The sequence below is a fragment of the Neolamprologus multifasciatus genome, chromosome 6 (genome assembly GCF_963576455.1).
Source record: "Neolamprologus multifasciatus chromosome 6, fNeoMul1.2, whole genome shotgun sequence".
NCBI classification, from domain to species: Eukaryota; Metazoa; Chordata; class Actinopteri; order Cichliformes; family Cichlidae; genus Neolamprologus; species Neolamprologus multifasciatus.
The window spans coordinates 17,387,516-17,404,045 of record NC_140444.1 but is presented as its reverse complement, the minus strand read 5'-3'; the positions used below and the strand labels follow the sequence as shown (position 1 = coordinate 17,404,045).

The following is a 16,530-nucleotide window of genomic DNA, read 5'->3' as shown; positions in this document are numbered from 1 at the left end:
CTTTTGCTACTAACTTTTAAGAGAATGCATTTTCTCGTGTTTAAATTGATGGATTAATCTAAATCTAAAGCTTGACTGATAAGAAATTAATAACTGGGAACAACCCTACCTTGCTCCAGATTCTTGCTGGAAGACTTGATGACACTTGGCATTCACTGATACAGATTCAGTGGACTGAATGAAATGATGTATGGACGGTAGCACAATCCTAGGCTTAGCCTATTTAGTAAATGTAGTAAAGGCTAGCTCACCTTTATGAACGTGGCTAAAGTCCAAGTGCCCCAAATTAAAGGCAGAGACATTTTCCCTTTCACTAGTTCTACTTCTTATTTAGAACCAAACCTAGCTGGGTCAAGCATACCCATTTCACATTCACATATCAAATATCACATATAATTAAATGTTCAAACTATAATGGCAAGACTTCTTCCTAGGGCTACACGATTAATCGTTAGAAAATCGTGATCTCGATTCATACTTATGTGCGATCTCATTTCCAAATGACAACGATTTAAAAAAAAAAAAAAAAAAAAAAAAAGAAAAAGACGGCGACGATTGTACCGCATTTTGATCCGGGACGTAATCTGCATGAAAACAAGCGCTCACTCTTCCTGCTCAACAAATGACAAGGGCGGAGCCTTATACCACGTGATGCAGAAGCTGTGCCTTGTGATGCTAAAATTAGCAGGGAAAAAACAACGGCGAACACGTCAGGGATGACAAGAAAGTGACAGGAGAAAATCCGTCCCGGTCAACCACCCAAACATCAATAACGGGAACCTTATACAGCGCTTCCCTATACCCGTCGAACTCCCGCAGGCACAAAGAAGTTACAGAGGCTATTACTTATCACCTGACCAAAGGTATGGCTCCCATCAACACTGTGCAAAATGAGGGATTTAGGAAAATGATCAACACCCTAGACAAACGCTACACAGTGCCGTCCCGCAACTATTTTTCTATTGTTGCACTACCTGCTCTATACACGCAGTGTCGAGCAACGGTGGAGACGGAATTTCAAGCAGTACATTTTGCAGCAACCACAAAACGTGAGACATTTGTTGTTTTTATGTTTATTTATTGTTTTTATGTTCAGTCTCAACTGTTACGAAGTTGATGTGCAGTTAATAAGTGCAATAAATATTTATATTGGAAAAGAAAATCGTGAGAGAATCGTGATCTCAATTCTAAGCAAAAAAATCGTGATTCTCATTTTATGCAAAATCGTGCAGCCCTACCTCTTCCCAGTTGAAAAAGCACCAAACCCCTACGCTCCCTCCTGTGATGGGCCCACGTATAGCTTTTAAGTTACCCTGCAAGGCTGAATAGGTGGTTGGCCTGTCTCTTAAGTCATGATTATACTCTGTTGCAGAAGCGAACATCGACAGCTGGAGACCTGACAGTCAAGAAGTTATTCTTGTTATACTTCTTGGACATCAGCTAGAATTCTGCTGCCTGAGGAGCATACGTAGTTGGTGCATTTTAATGTAAATTCTCCATGGACGTGAAACAGGAAAGCACACAAACCCTCATGCTAAACACGTGACTTCAAAATTTATGTAATTGGGATCCGAGCAGACACACTGACAAGGAGAGTATAATTCCTGCTTTAGAGACAGGATGAGGAGATCAGTCATTCAGGAGAGGTTTAGGGTAGGGACAGTACTCCTCCATACAAAAGGGGCCCATTGAGATGGCTTGGATGGTTATTCTGACACATCCTAGATGAGGTTTTTCAGGTGTTCCGAGAAGTCCCTGAGATAGACCAAGGACACACCATTAGGTGGCTTGGGAACAGAATCAGCTGAAGGAAGTGGCAAAGAGCAGTGGGGTCTGGGTGATTCTGCCTACACAAGTGCCGGTTACGTTGTAAGTTACGACATAACCAGAAACTCCTTTTAATGCTACACTGTAACCTTGCACACAACCTGACATGCACCTCCTGAGAAATATAACAAACTAGGTTGACAGAGCCCGCAACAACTTCAGTGACATGGAAGGCTATGGTGATCTTTCACAGCACCTTGACCAAGAGCCTTCCATCACAGTTACCAATACTGCAGTAGAATCACGTTTGACAGCAAATTTGTTGTGACTGGAGAAAACAGATTAATGCTCTTAGCAATCGTTGCAGCAGTGGCCTGGTTACACTGACAAAGGAAACACGGTCGCTAATTTTCTAGTGCTGCAGAATTACGCTGGTTTGTACACCTGTCATCTATTGACTTTCAGGGATGTTTTAAAGTATAACAGGAATCAAGCCTGAAGTCCACTGCCAAGTCCATGTGTTGTTGGTGCATCGTAATGTAATTTGTCCATGGACAATTGCACAACATGGAGAGTTATGCGGACATATGTACCGACCTTTATGTTCACTCACTGAAGATGAAATTCTCAGGCATCAACAGATGGAAAAGGAAAAGGTTATCCAGACTTTAATCATGATTATACTCTGATGCGGAGCTGAAGACCGGACGGCTAAGTAGCCATTCCTGTTATATTTCATTGAAATCCGCAGCCTGGGCAGCATGTGTAATTAGTACACTGTAAAGTAAGTTCTCTGCGTATGAGTCCCTATGGTCACAAAATCAAGAAGGCACATGGGCGTCCGAATGGACCCTCGAGCTAACTGCCTTATGACAAAATTTCCTTCAGTAGATATATAGTAGTGGTTAAGGATGTGCATGACTAGTCGACTAATCATTGCTGTTTTCACTACTCTATCAGAGTTACTAGTCGTTTGAATAAATTGTTAAAATTTTAATAGATTCCCAATCCCATGAAATGATTGTGTCCTAAATGTAATGCAGTCACCTGCCACAAGATGGTGCATCGTTGTTTAGAAACACCTTACATTTGTTAATTTAGGCCTGATCTTTTTGTTAACAAAATTAGAATGAGATCACAGATACAGGCCATGGAAATTAGCTTTCTCCGAAGCATGGATAAGCTTTCCCTTCGTGATCGGGTGATGAGTTTGTCATCTGAGAGGGGTTCAGAGTAGAGCCCCTACACCTCCACATTGAGACATCTGTCGTCTCCTGGGTAAGGTATTCTGGCCAGGCACCTGCCGGGAGAAGGCACAGGCGTAGACCCAAGATATGCTGGAGAGATTACGTCTATTGGATGGCCTGGAAGAGGCTCGATGTTTCCCTGAATAAGCTGGAGGAGGTAGTCAGAGGGAGGAGACACAAATCTCTCTGAGACTGCATCAGGAAGGGTATCCAGTAAAAATATGCAAAATAAAACATCGGAAGTTACTTAATGTGCCAACTGTTTGTGAAAAGAATAGCTGAACACAGATGACAGGTTTTACAGTTTTATTACTGGCTAGAGTGCACAATTCGCCCAGTGTGGCCAATGAAAACTATTTTCTACCTGGGTAGTTGTAACTTGCTTCAAGCTTTTTAACCAGTTTGCTTAAAGCATTCCTTGACCACCATGTAACAGTATTGGTAATATTCATCAATCATTTGCTCCTTCTGTCATAGGGAGTGCAGTTAGTGAGTGCAGTTATGCACAGTCGAGTCATTTTGGGTTTTTTTAAACATTTCGGTGGCACATCCCCTGCTTCATAATCTGGCTGTACTTGACAGTGTGTTCTTCTTTAAGTGGTGAAACAAGTTTCTTGTTTCCATTTTCTGTGGAATCAACATTCTTTACAAATTTTACACTACTACTACTACTTTATTGGAGGTTGCTGAAGTAGCTCCTTTTTTAAGTATTAAATCATCACCTAATACTGGCAGGCAGCTCTTGCTATCAGACATGCCTGGGATTATCTCTTTGTTGCATGGCCTAGACAATGTATAACCATAGCTTTGCTACAGCAATGATATTGAGATATGACACTTATCATGTAATATTTATTCTGGTATTGCAGACAATATGACATTACACAACCCTACAGACCACAAAACCCTGACTAGATGTTTATCTATTCGGTTAAGAAACCGAATGGAAAGCCAACTAGACATTACGGCTGCAATTGTGTGGAAAAAACCCCAAACTAGGAGACAGTGTAGCTGCTCCTGTTTAATGGTTTACTATCGCATTTCACTTATTAGCTAACAAAACTAAAATGGTGTTCGCTTAGCAAGCATTGTCATAACATTATAACATTAAGTATCAACGCAACACACTAACGTAAATCTTTAAAACTGACCCATTCAGATTTGACATCATAGATCAAATCTGGGGATTTAAATATTTATGAACTGCAGTTTATGAGCATTTAAACTACTGCTGTCGCTTTGCACTAGGGCTGCCATGATTAGTCAACTAGTCACAATTACGTCGACTATCAAAATCGTCGACAACTAATTTAGTAATCGATGTGTCGTTTGAAGCTTTGTAAGATCCCAAAAGACGCAGGAATAAGTAGTAGGATTTAAGAGTGTAATAACGGACTGAAACAGAAGATGGCAGCACTGCATGTACAAGGATGCTAGCTGCCTTTAAATCCCGAAGAAGAAGAAGCAGTGTCCGGTATTGTAGCTGTGTCCAAATTCAGGAACCGCATCCTCCTGTGCCCGCATTAGTAGGCCAATTACGTTACAGCGTCACAACGAAGATTGTCCAAATTTGAAGACTCCGACAAATGCCGCCGACAAATCCGTCCTTTATTTCCCCAGATTTGAAGGATGGGTTGGGTGTATACTTCATAGCCCAACCCTATCCCAGAATTCATAGCGCAGGCCAGCTCAGTTTCCAACAATGGCGGCAGCTAGTTGGTTTTAATATTACTCTTATTGTTTCTGGGTCACAAAATAAACTTTTAACATATTTTCAGGCGAGAATGTAACTGTGTAAACTTCAAACATCTGCTCAGTGTATCAAGACACCACATATTTTCAGTGTTCCGACGTTTTCGGAGACGTCTGTTACCCACCAGCTCGATAGCTAGCCCGGGTTCAAGGCTCACTAGAGCCTGTGAAACACCGGACTCCCAGCAAATCGTTTTCAAACCCACCGCCATCTTTCGCTACTCAGGTTAAACATGATATATAAGTCACTTAGATAACTTAACAGACACTTTTCAGTATTTTATTTGTTCCTAAGTAAATCGGTTTGGCTGAGATTAAAGTTTTTTTACACAGCTGAATAAACGTCAAGCAGAAAACTGATTATCAGAAGTGTGAGATGCTCGAGAATATACTCCGGTGTCCTGTTATATTTTAGATAGCAAGGAGCAGACGGCTGAGATTATTAAGCTCCACCGAAACAATCTGCAAATTTCATTAAAATTTAATAAACTATCATCTTGTCTTAATTTTAGTTAGCACATACCTTAAACACTTAAAGCTGTAAGCTAATGATAGTTACATAAGAGCAGATGCAATAAGCTGTACGTTTTACATCCAATGGATGCACGATCTGATTAGTCGACTAATCGCAAAAATAATCGGTGACTAGTCGACTATCAAAATAATCGTTTGTGGCAGCCCTACTTTGCACAGTCTGCATTTAAGTTTGTTTTCTGTGAAATGCTTTCGCATTTTTTAAAATCTCAGTTTCCATTTTCTTCCGTCTTCCTGCTTTGCCATTCGCCTACACCTCTTCTTTGTTAATATTGAGTCCAGTCTTGCAGATGGAAAATGTGATACTGCCCCCATACCTTCCTGTAGTGTACTGCAGTTACAAAAACACATTTATGTGGTATATATATATGACGCGTCAACAATAAAATGATGGACTAACCACTTTTTAATAGTTGACGTCATAGATTATGTCAACAAATTGTTGCAGCCCTACTAGCCAACTAGTGTTTCTGATGTCTACTAGCAAGGGGAGTAACATCTATACACCTAGTTAAGTAGTCGCGCATATCCCTATGTAGCAGCAACTGAACTTTCTAAATAACTGAAATATAGCTAGGAAGCCTGTACAGGTAACTTGAATACAGGAGAAAGACTATAGTCACCTAGTCTGAAAACTATTGTAAGATTCACTGCTTTAGGTAATGTTAAAAGGTCAATTTTTTCTGTAATTTTACAAATAACTTTCCTGATATTTCAGTCTTTATTTGCCACATCACTGCTCTTCTGTGTAACATCCCCTTAGTACTCATATTGCTACCAGACAGCTACCAGGATTAAATAATTAAAAACAGCCACAAAATATGAAGCTGGAAAATACGCAAGTGTAGCATGTCTTAAGCACAAACATTCTCATAAAAATCTGTGTAAAACCTGACCACTTTTTTAAATAATTTATTATTATTATTATTATTATTATGTGTGAAGTACAACATTACATCTGAAACAACCAAGATTTCTAATCAGCAGCATAACAAGACATCAATGACAAATAACCAGCACACAGTATTTTGAACCTAGATCACATTTCTCATCTCTCTCATTTTCAGCCCAAAGCAAAGGAACCGGCTCCAACTGGCTGAAACCGGTTCTCATAGACTTGGCATGCTTTCAAAATCTCACAAACAAGGGCAAATTTTTTCCTATTTAAAGTTAAAAATACAGTACTGGAAGCCAGCATCACACCTGACCTAACTTCATGAAGAATAATTTCATAACATAACATGTAAATGTCAGAATCTGTAATTAAATGAGAAAGACACAAACTGATTTTCCTTTTCATAGTGGACAAATCAGTTATGTCACTATATTTCTACATTTGATTTATTTGATCAATCTATTAAGAATTAGCTTAAATTTCAATAAATAACCATGGTGACATGGTTTTAACCATAACTACTATGATATACCAACATGAATAAAATTTCATGTTGAAGTGCACCGCTTTGTAAGAATTTAAGATACATAACAAATAACGTCACACAACAGCAGTGGCACGTATTGAGAATTGAGAGTCAATATGCATTTTTGTCACTTGACCAGTTATATAATGTGATATATTATTTTTAATTATTTCTCTACAGAAAATCCTGCAAGATACAAGTATGCTCTGTGTGACATGGTACAGTGATGTGGCCTACCCGAATGGCACTTTACGCCCTTGTCTAATATACACATTAAAATTTCAGATGAATCTGAGTTATGTCATCAAATTCTGCTCATATTTATCACTCAGGCCAAAAACTCTTGGCCTATAGTTGTCATGAGCCAACAGCTGCACAGTGCCGATTTACATCTGGTAGCAAACATGTATAAACCAGGACTGCTGTCACACTAACTCCCCCTTTCTCCACATGGAGCTCCCCAGAAGGTCTTGATTTTAATGACAGAAAACAAAACAAAATAATTTTTTATTTACAATCTTAAAATCTTAATGAAGCTAGCTCTACAAATTGCTGATTTATAAAACCCAATACAGACAATCTTACACAGGATAAGAAGTCAAATAAATTCAGCAAAGTCAAATATAACATCTACAAGAAAGCTTTTGAAAAATGTATGTGGCGCCTTTAAGGGCTGCTTCCTCTTCTGCAGATAAAAAAAAGAGACTGTAATGAATTACAAGTGCACCATGTGAGCACTGCCGCTGGGTGAAGTGGGGGAGGTGAAACCAAAAACAAGGCCATACCATGTTCTAAAAAGGTAAAAACCAAATATTAAACTCTTAATTTTCTCTGTTTCTATGGACACGGTTATCAATAACATTATAACGAGGAGTTGGAAAATATGAAAGACTCCAAATCTGAAGACAGATAAATTGCCCAAACCACTTGGTGCCTGATCTTTTATGCAGTTCAGAAATCACTCCGCTGGCCTTATATCTATCTGCGCATCATTTCACCAAAACCAAAACAAAGTGAGATTTCTCATTTTTAGTAAATTTGTGTGGTGGGTCGAAGACAAAACCTGCTTAATTCTTGTCTGAAGAGATTGACTTTAGGCCACACCCACATCCTAGGACAGTGGAATGGAAAATTACTGGACTGTACCACTTTAAACCAAGAGGGGAGGGGTGCAGCTGCCTCTTACTCACATTAGCCATTATATTTTTGTATTCTATCACATTGAAGGCTCTATGTAGATTGCAGTTTGATAAGATACAGCAATTCCTGCAAGCATATTTTTTAAATCGCTAACTCTTCAGTAAAGCTGCCAATCCAACGACACAAAACAGAATGACATAGTCCATTTATTACTTTTGCACTTTCTTCATTAGTTTCTATCTCAAGATAAACAGCTACACATTAAGATCTGTCTTTTTTTTTTTTGTCCCTTGCCCAAATTACCACCTTTGCAGCACACTGATTATGTCTGCAGCTTCCTAGCACCAACACGGCACATTCGCTAGTTGCCAGTCCTGCAACTGATGTTGCAGGACTGGCAAATGTACATTTCCAGTTGTGAAATTTTGGAGAAAATAAATTATATTAACAGATTTTTGATTCCATGTGGCAGATAACTGGGCAAAGGGACAGAGTGAGGACAACTCTTTCTTGTCCTTTTTCCAATGTATCCTTGTGAATAACTAACAAGGTAGTTTTTCCCACCTGAAACAGTTTGTTACGAACAAAAACAGTGACAATGTTTAAGTAGCTTTTTGCTGTTTGTTTTAACATTTAATGTCATATTAATCAGAATTTTAAAAATTTGCCAGTGTAATATTATCAATTCTATGGTATTAGAAGGTAATTAATTTATCACTGGCCACTACCACTGCTAGCTGACATTTTTTGTTTTACGCATTTCTAACATATACGAAGCCAACCTGGAAGTGGCTTCTATCTGACGGCCACCAGAGGGTGGCAGTTGTGGTTGCAAAAAGAACCTCTGGTTCTACAGAGATCTATGGGGGGGGGGGGGGGGGGGGGTGTTTGTTTTGACCACTAAACACTAAACATCAAGCGTTCTGGTTTTTTGCAACTGAAAGGGCACCAGTTAAAACACACATCCAAACTGAATACAATCTTAAAGCGAAAACAGGTAAAACTACAAACTGTAGCATAGCATATTACTTTTACAGTAATTGCAAAAACAAAAAAAGCACAATAAATAGCTACAGGAAAGTCAAATATAACTTTAAACACACACACAAAAAATAGGTTGTGCCTTTAAGGGCTGCTTCCTGTTCTGTAGGGAAACAACAGTCTCTGTAATGAATTACAAGTGCACCATGTGAGCACTGCAGAAGTGAAGAGGGGGAGGTGAAACCAGAAACAAGACATGATTCAAAAAATTAAAAGCAAATATGAAACTGTTGACTTTATATTAACTGATTTTTTTTTTTTAAAATATGTAAGATGTTGGAAAATATGATGAAAGACTACAGCACTGAAAACTGAGAAATTGCCCAAGACATTTGGTGTCTGATCTTTATTGCAGTGTAGTGATCATGTACATCTTTCCATCTTTCCACCAAAACCATAAAAGGTGGAGATTTCAGTTTTTAAGTAAACTCACTGGCAGGTAAAAAAAACAAAACCTGCTCAACTCTTGTCTGATCATTGACTTTAGGCCACACCCACATCCTAGGAGAGTGAAATGGAAAATTACTGGATTGTACCACTTTAAACCCAGAGGGGGAGGGTTCAGCTGCTCAATATGAGGAATGCAGTTTTCTCCTACTCACTTCTAGTCACTTTAGACAGCTAAGTTAAAAAGATTATACTGTAGCAGTGAATTTAGGGATACCATCTAGTAAGAGCTAAAAAACTTTTGTGGATATTATTTTTTTTAAAAAAGCCAAATTTTCATTTAGCATCCACAGAAGATCAATAACGGACACCACAAAGCTTTTTGTTATTTCAACATGCTGATTATATTTGCTGCTTCCTAGCACCAACATGGTGCAGTTGCTACATTGACTTTGTAGAACTTTACCTAAAAAGTCATAAAATGAGGTACAAAAACATCAGAGACACAAGTGTGCATTTCCACATTCTGAATTGGGAAGCAAACTTAAAGTATTTGATTACTGATGAGATGTAAGAACTCTTTCTTCAATCAGCAGATAGTAAAGCGACTGTTATTTATATAACTAAAGATAAAGGTGACTTGTTTCATAACGTTTATCAGAAATCAAGGAATAGACATGTAAATTTTTTTAAAGCTCAAATGTTCTAAAATATATGCTGTATGTAATTTAAAAAACTACCTAAGATTTATCAGCATTCAAATCAATTCACAGTTTAATGCTAGCATACACGGATGTTATGACTCCAGACTGGCTATGCTAACGACTTTTCTAACACACACAAAAAAACAACTAATCGAACATAACCCATTGGAGGAAACGAAAAATTAAAAAATGTCTTTAAATAAAAGCTGCAAATAAAATGTTTTCACTCTGTGATATCGATAAAAAAAAAAAAACAGTATCAATATACCATTATTCATTTAGCGAACACTGACACTGCTAGCTAACAAGGTTTTCATTATGCATGTCTGCTGTAATCCCGGTCTGTAGGGGTCACTGTTGCATTGTATGCAGCCAACTACCATTAACAGATTTTTTTTCCTAATTCATATCAAATGAATCCATAAAGGATGGCATTCACTGCTATTAAATAAAAGTACAAATAAGCTGTTTGGGTAGCATGCTAACTGCAGTACCTCGACTCACCGAATTTCTCTACGCTGTCCGCCGACGTTCCCGCGATTTTAAGCTTCGCTCCGTACGGTCTCCTCCTCACCCGCTGGTGTCCAAACCAACTCTTACGGACCCTCTGTGTGAAGCGCCGATGCTCTCGGGATTATGAGTGCTGCATCAAGTCCACGTTCTCAAGATGAACCGGGGAAACTAGTGAGCTGTGCCACAACAACGATTGTTGTGTTCGTGGATTTAACCGACTGCTCCGCGCCCCCTCTGACTCGCGAACAGACTCCTCCTCCTTTCGCGCACGCACAAAAAAACTCCAACGGCTGACGTTGCGACCGGGGGAGAGGGGGTTTGGTCGTTAAACGACTAACGGTCGCGCAGTCCAGAGATGCAGTCTGAGTGGTTCACTCGGGTTTTTTTTTAAAGCATCCTGTTGGTCACCGTGCTGAAGTCGGTAGATAAAAGCAGGCAAGGTATGTATATGAACCGCTGCAGGATGTTTTAGGTCGGTTAGTATGGAGGATATGCAGGACTCAAAGAAAATGTGCTGCAGCTTGTAGTTACCCTGCAGCAGCAGGAGCAGGTTTGAGACAGAATCACAGAGCCAATGAGTGGTAGAGAACAGGCAGCTGAACATTGGCATGGAGGGGGAGGGGTGTCCAGACAGAGCCCAGAGACATTACAGTGCTAAGGGGGAGGGGTTATAGGGAGGGGGAGGAGCCTTCTGCCAAACAAAAACCTGAAAATTTGTCTGTAACCTAACTACAGACAGTGGTGTGATTGTAGTTTTGTAAACCTACACTCACAGTTACACATGACCTGCTGCATCCGCAAGCATGGTGGTTATGCAGGGTGTTAGGCACATTGAAGTGTTGCACTTTCTACGCGGAAGTGCACACATGAGAAGAGTCCACCTGAAGGTCCCAGCGAGTAGTTATGTTATGTTATGCTATTTATTAGAAACAACAGCCTTTTGCAGTCATTTCCTTCTGAGATCACAAAGCATTAATTCAGGTCAGCCATTTTGTGCACTCACTTGTGCTTGATGAACTTGCTGTTCCCCAAGAGGCCAGCAGGGGGTGAGTTATAGTGGTCTTATATTCTCATGTTTGTTGGTATTCCAGAAAAGGAATAGCTTAAACCTTTGCACCTCGTGTTGTCTGAGTCCCTTTGCAGCAGAATCCATGTGATCGGGAGCAGGGGAGCTGGTATCTGTGCTCTCCAAGAGCCTGCGTGTCTCTCTCTTTCTCACACCCTTTTGCACACCAGACATGTCTGCAGTGCTGGAGAAAGCAGCCTTGAGCTTAGACAAGTCACCCCCTGTGGTCAAATCAGCTAGGCTACACTGTAGCTTAGTCCTCATACATTGATATTGGGGCATAAATTGAACACACAGCAATAAAAAACATTTACATTTCCCTTTGCTTAGGCAGTACAAGCAGCCTGAAAATAGCCTGCATAGCTGAAGCTCTCAGAGTTTGGTGAATCACCGAGTCCTCAATAAATCATAACACGCTGCTTTGATGGTAGAAGTATTTTTGCATAGTTACCTGTGCAAGTGAAGGAATAAATCCTTTTAAAATTAGCGTACTTTTCAATTTATTTGTCGGGATTATTTAAAATTTCTAATGCTGGAAATCTCACTATATCGGCAGGTGAGCTTGTATGTTTCGGCAGAGTTATAAAGCTGTCTGTACACATGCCTCTTTATTTAAAAAAAAATAAATCTCAATAATCGCATTTGTTTCACTCTGTCTTTACACACTCATTTGTAGCCACAAATTTGCTTATTAAAACCCACAGCAGGCTTGACTTCCTACAGTAATAAAAAAACTACATTTGTATGCATTAGTTTGAAGTACGCACACTTTCACATAATACTTGTTGATAATTGTGAGTTCTTGAGTGGTTTTTTGTGTATACATGTATTTATAACAGGGTCCATTCTTCTCCAGCCTTAAAGCAGAATTTTTCCATGTTCCCATTTCCTCCAAATATACCTTTGGTAAGATTTGCAAGGTTGCAGTCTCAGCTGCCACAGTCTCTCACCTTAATCGAGCTTTGAGAAAGGCGTTGGCTTATCCAGAGGTCGTCTGTGCATAGGTAAGGTCTCCCTTTACCGATGCTGAGCCGGGTCTCTTGTCATCATATGGAGTTTTCCATTGGCCTTCCTGCCCAGCAGTTCTACAGTGTTCCTGTTAATTACAGTTATTAATGACATTATAATAGTCTTTTAAGCGTCAGTTAGCTTAACTCGAGATTTCCTAAGTAGGAGAGCAAAGTTGGAGTGGTCAGAAAATTTGTCGGTACAAGTCCATTCACCCACTTTCTTTAGGGACGCCAGGGAGCGCTGGAGCCTATCCCAGCTATCATAGGGTGACAGGCGGGACACATACATGAACTGTATGAGACCTAATGAGTTCATTAATGCTGACTTCTGAGAGTTAATATATAATAATATATAAATATATAGTAAATATATAATGAAATGACACATATTATTTCCCCGAAGGGCTTTATTCATTTCTTTTTACTTTGAAATTTAATAAACGTTTAATTTGCCTTGAGGTGTCCAAACGTCTGCATGTGTTGTAATGCTTGTTTATAGCAGAAGGAGATTTTGGGTAGGCATGAGTAACAGACACTTGTTTTCAGTGTATAATTTTATTGACTTTGTGAAGCTAACCTCAAACTAACGAGCTAAATATATAAACCTCCACAAAAGCTATGTAGTCTGTTTCAAATAGAAATAATTCTGGAAGGACAAACAATTCTGGATGCTCATTTTTAATATCATTATATTAAAAATATTAGTTTAATACCAAAGCCCACATTAAATTTAGCTTTAACCACCATCCGCACACACTGTTTTTAACCTCAGCTGAACACGATAAGTCAGCCACAAAGCCAATGATAAAGAAACTGTAGCTCACGGTAAACCACAATCATGATCTGCCAGCCAATTTGTCTACATGGTGTGCCAGGTCCTTTAGAGTCTCAGCGTAAACAAGAGAACGTCAGAAAATCATATTAAAAATTAACTAAAGTTCTTTATCAGCACAACAAAGGGTGCAAAGTTTCAAATCGAACTTTAGACAGTCTTTAATTTGCCGTCTTCCCAAGACAAAGTCCACGTAAGGTCAGTTTACGCTAATGCGTGTTGGTAATAGTCTGGTTGTCATGTGCTTCCTGCATTCAGTCAGCTTCCTTCCCTAACCATGCGGTATTTACAGTAGTGCAAGCATGTGGGAAGAGGACTGTTTCCACCCATGTGCCTCATGTCAGAGAAGTGTAAATAGCATCCCAAACTGATTATTCCATATGGATTTGTGAAAACAGCTTATGTAAAACACTGAATCTGTTACTGAAATGGACCTTTATAAGAGTAGAGAATATACCTCTACATTTGTGCAAAAATAAAATACAATAACACAAAGTTTTCAAACCACACCCAGCATTGACCCGCCTTCTCTTGATCTCATAGGTAAAGTTTTTAAGTTATTTCTAGGTTGCAGTACTGTTGTGTTGACAAAATCTGGTCACCGGCGCTGAGGCAGACGTAAAACCACCGTTGGGATTGTAAATCAAGTAAATACTCCCATTAGTAACTAATTGTTTACACCCACTTAATATTTTAATCACGTTTTCACACAGAATTTCAACACGTTGAACAGTGTTAGTTCATAAATTAATGTAGCAAAATATTTTGATCACTATATAAAAATAAGGTTTGAAACTGAAGCTAGAGACTAGTATTAGCAAAAATGTCCAGATGTTGTTGGTCTAGTGACATCTAGAGGAAGGGTTTACATTTTATATACATAAAATTGATTTTCATGCTTTCCAGCAGTAGAAGACGGAAAAAAAAACATCTCCTTGCCTGTATTGTCGATAAAATTGTAAAGTTTTCTATCAAGACTTAAGGTAACATACAGGAAGCTGAGTCATGTGAAAAAGGGCGTCCCTCCTTGGATAACGAGCCTGCTCATTTACAGCCATGGTTCCAGATACTTTGTGTTTAAATGTTTAGCCTGAAGATGAAACAAGCTTTATTAATTGTTTAAAAATAATGAAAAAAATCTTCTTGGGTACATCAGTCTGTTTAGTAAATTTCATCCTAATCGCTGGTAGAAAAGTACAATCAACAGGACAGTGGCAAAAAACAATCACCATCATTTACTAATTAATATCTGCTAAGACTGTGGTCATACTGCTTTTACGTCAGTATTAGGTCATCACGGTCTCTGTGTCTTTTCTCATTGCTAGACCTGATTATCCTGTTCTTCCTGCTCTTTCTTGGGAATTATTTCTCTGTCGGTGTCATCTTTTGTCTAGCATGCTTATCAGTTAGCATTTCTTAAACCAGAGGTTCCCAAATTGTGGGGTCCACCCCCTGGGGGGGGGGGGGGCACAGAGCCATTGAAGGGGGGTGCAGTATGAATTTTTCTTGTAAAACAAAGGGGGGCCCAGCAAAAAAAGTTTGGGAACCACTGTCTTAAACTAAGAAGTTCAGAGAGCTTGCTTTGCCCGAAACTGAATGATGCCATTTTCTGGGGATCGTAACTGTGCTTATTTCCTGGAAGTGTCCTGGTTTTGTTTTCCTATTCAAAAATACGTGATGATGGTGCCCAACTAAAGCCCATATGCTTTCCCATAGATGTTGCTTTAAGAAGAAGAAAATTGACTGAAAGTAATTTAAATGCATTTTCTACTTGATAAATCCTGACTCTTAACACTAATCCATTTTAGATCTTACCTGAATCCAAGGCTACCTGTTATAGTGTCATCATCTGACAAGTAAGTGTAATTACAAACATTTTTGACCTCATCTTTTAAATTGGGAAGAAACCCATGTCAAGTTGATAGTTGGACTTCAAGAAGTAGAAATACAAGTTTTTTTTTACCCTAAAATTTGCATAATTTATTCATCAGATAAGGACACTGCTGAAAACAGGTCTCTGGTGATTTATTAGTCTGTTTATACCCTGCTAGTACTCTGAAGATTTTTAAAGATGAACTCATTGGTATACATGAAATAGATTTTGCTGTTTAGGTGTTGAATTTATATATATTGTAAAGTTTTCCACATTCTTTAACACTCAAGAGTTAGACCTCTAACCCTGAACTTCACACTTCTTAACACTTCAATTCTTTATTGCCCAAGGAAGCCAATCAGTTACCTTTATAACAACCAATTCTCTCTGAAGCTCCCAATTGACGCAACAGTGTCATCATGAGGGATCCTCTTATTTATTGGGATTGTGTCCTCTCACCAGTCTGGCACCTCACTGTAGGAGGAGAAGCTGTCACTAAATAAAGGTCGGACTGAACAGATGGCGGTAACTAACTACATAAGGTGTCTCAGCTGCATTTAGAGATTTCTGATTCCTGCCATAGTAGAGATAACACTTTTATATAGCATTGCTATTATTTATAGATGAGAATTTGTTAGAGAAATTATTAGATCCTGATCGACCTTTATGTGTGTGGGGAAAAAAGTAAGCCTACATGGTTTTTTCAGCATCGGAACAGCTGTTTCCGGAATTTGAATGCTGTGTAGAAACAAATTTGAGAACCAGCTTCCCTATGGTTCAGATGTAGGAGTTTCATGACATCACTGTTTAGAAATTCACAATTGTCAGGACTTCACTATATGTGGAAGCATCCAATCACAAAGCAACCATTCACACTGACGTTCAGACCTATAGGAGTGGAGCAATTTAGGCTACGTCCACACTAGCCCGGATAGATTTGAAAACGTTTTTTTCGTCTGAAAACGCTCCGTGTCCACACTAGCGTTTTCAGTCATTTTCACAGAGTTGAAAACGCTTACGTTCCAGTCCTGCGCATGCGCAAAAGCGAGTGAGAATTAAAGAATTTGAAGAAAAGCTATCCAGACCATGTACAAAGTGATATTAATCTTTTTTAGGGCTGTCAAAATTGAGAGCAATCAAAACAACTGCTATCTTTGTTTAATTGGTCACATGACTGCATCACATGACTAAAATGTGTCATCGTTTTAGAAAGTCTGCGTTTTTGAGTGTCCACACTGCGACG

The 16,530-nt window shown here is 39.0% G+C and overlaps 1 protein-coding gene across 4 annotated transcripts in view; it reads right to left on the bottom strand.

Moving 5' to 3' along the window:
- atf7ip (activating transcription factor 7 interacting protein) overlaps positions 1 to 11,111 on the bottom strand; it is a 30,967-nt gene extending 19,856 nt beyond the window's left edge. For 2 of the 4 annotated variants that reach the window (XM_085164273.1, XM_085164277.1), the window contains exon 1: positions 10,498 to 11,111. The gene's annotated coding sequence lies outside the window, so the exon portion shown is untranslated. Of the gene's footprint in view, positions 1 to 10,487 lie in introns of all 4 variants that reach the window. The other 2 variants (XM_085164274.1, XM_085164276.1) reach the window with 2 other exon arrangements.
- Between the last annotated feature and the right edge of the window lie 5,419 nt (positions 11,112 to 16,530).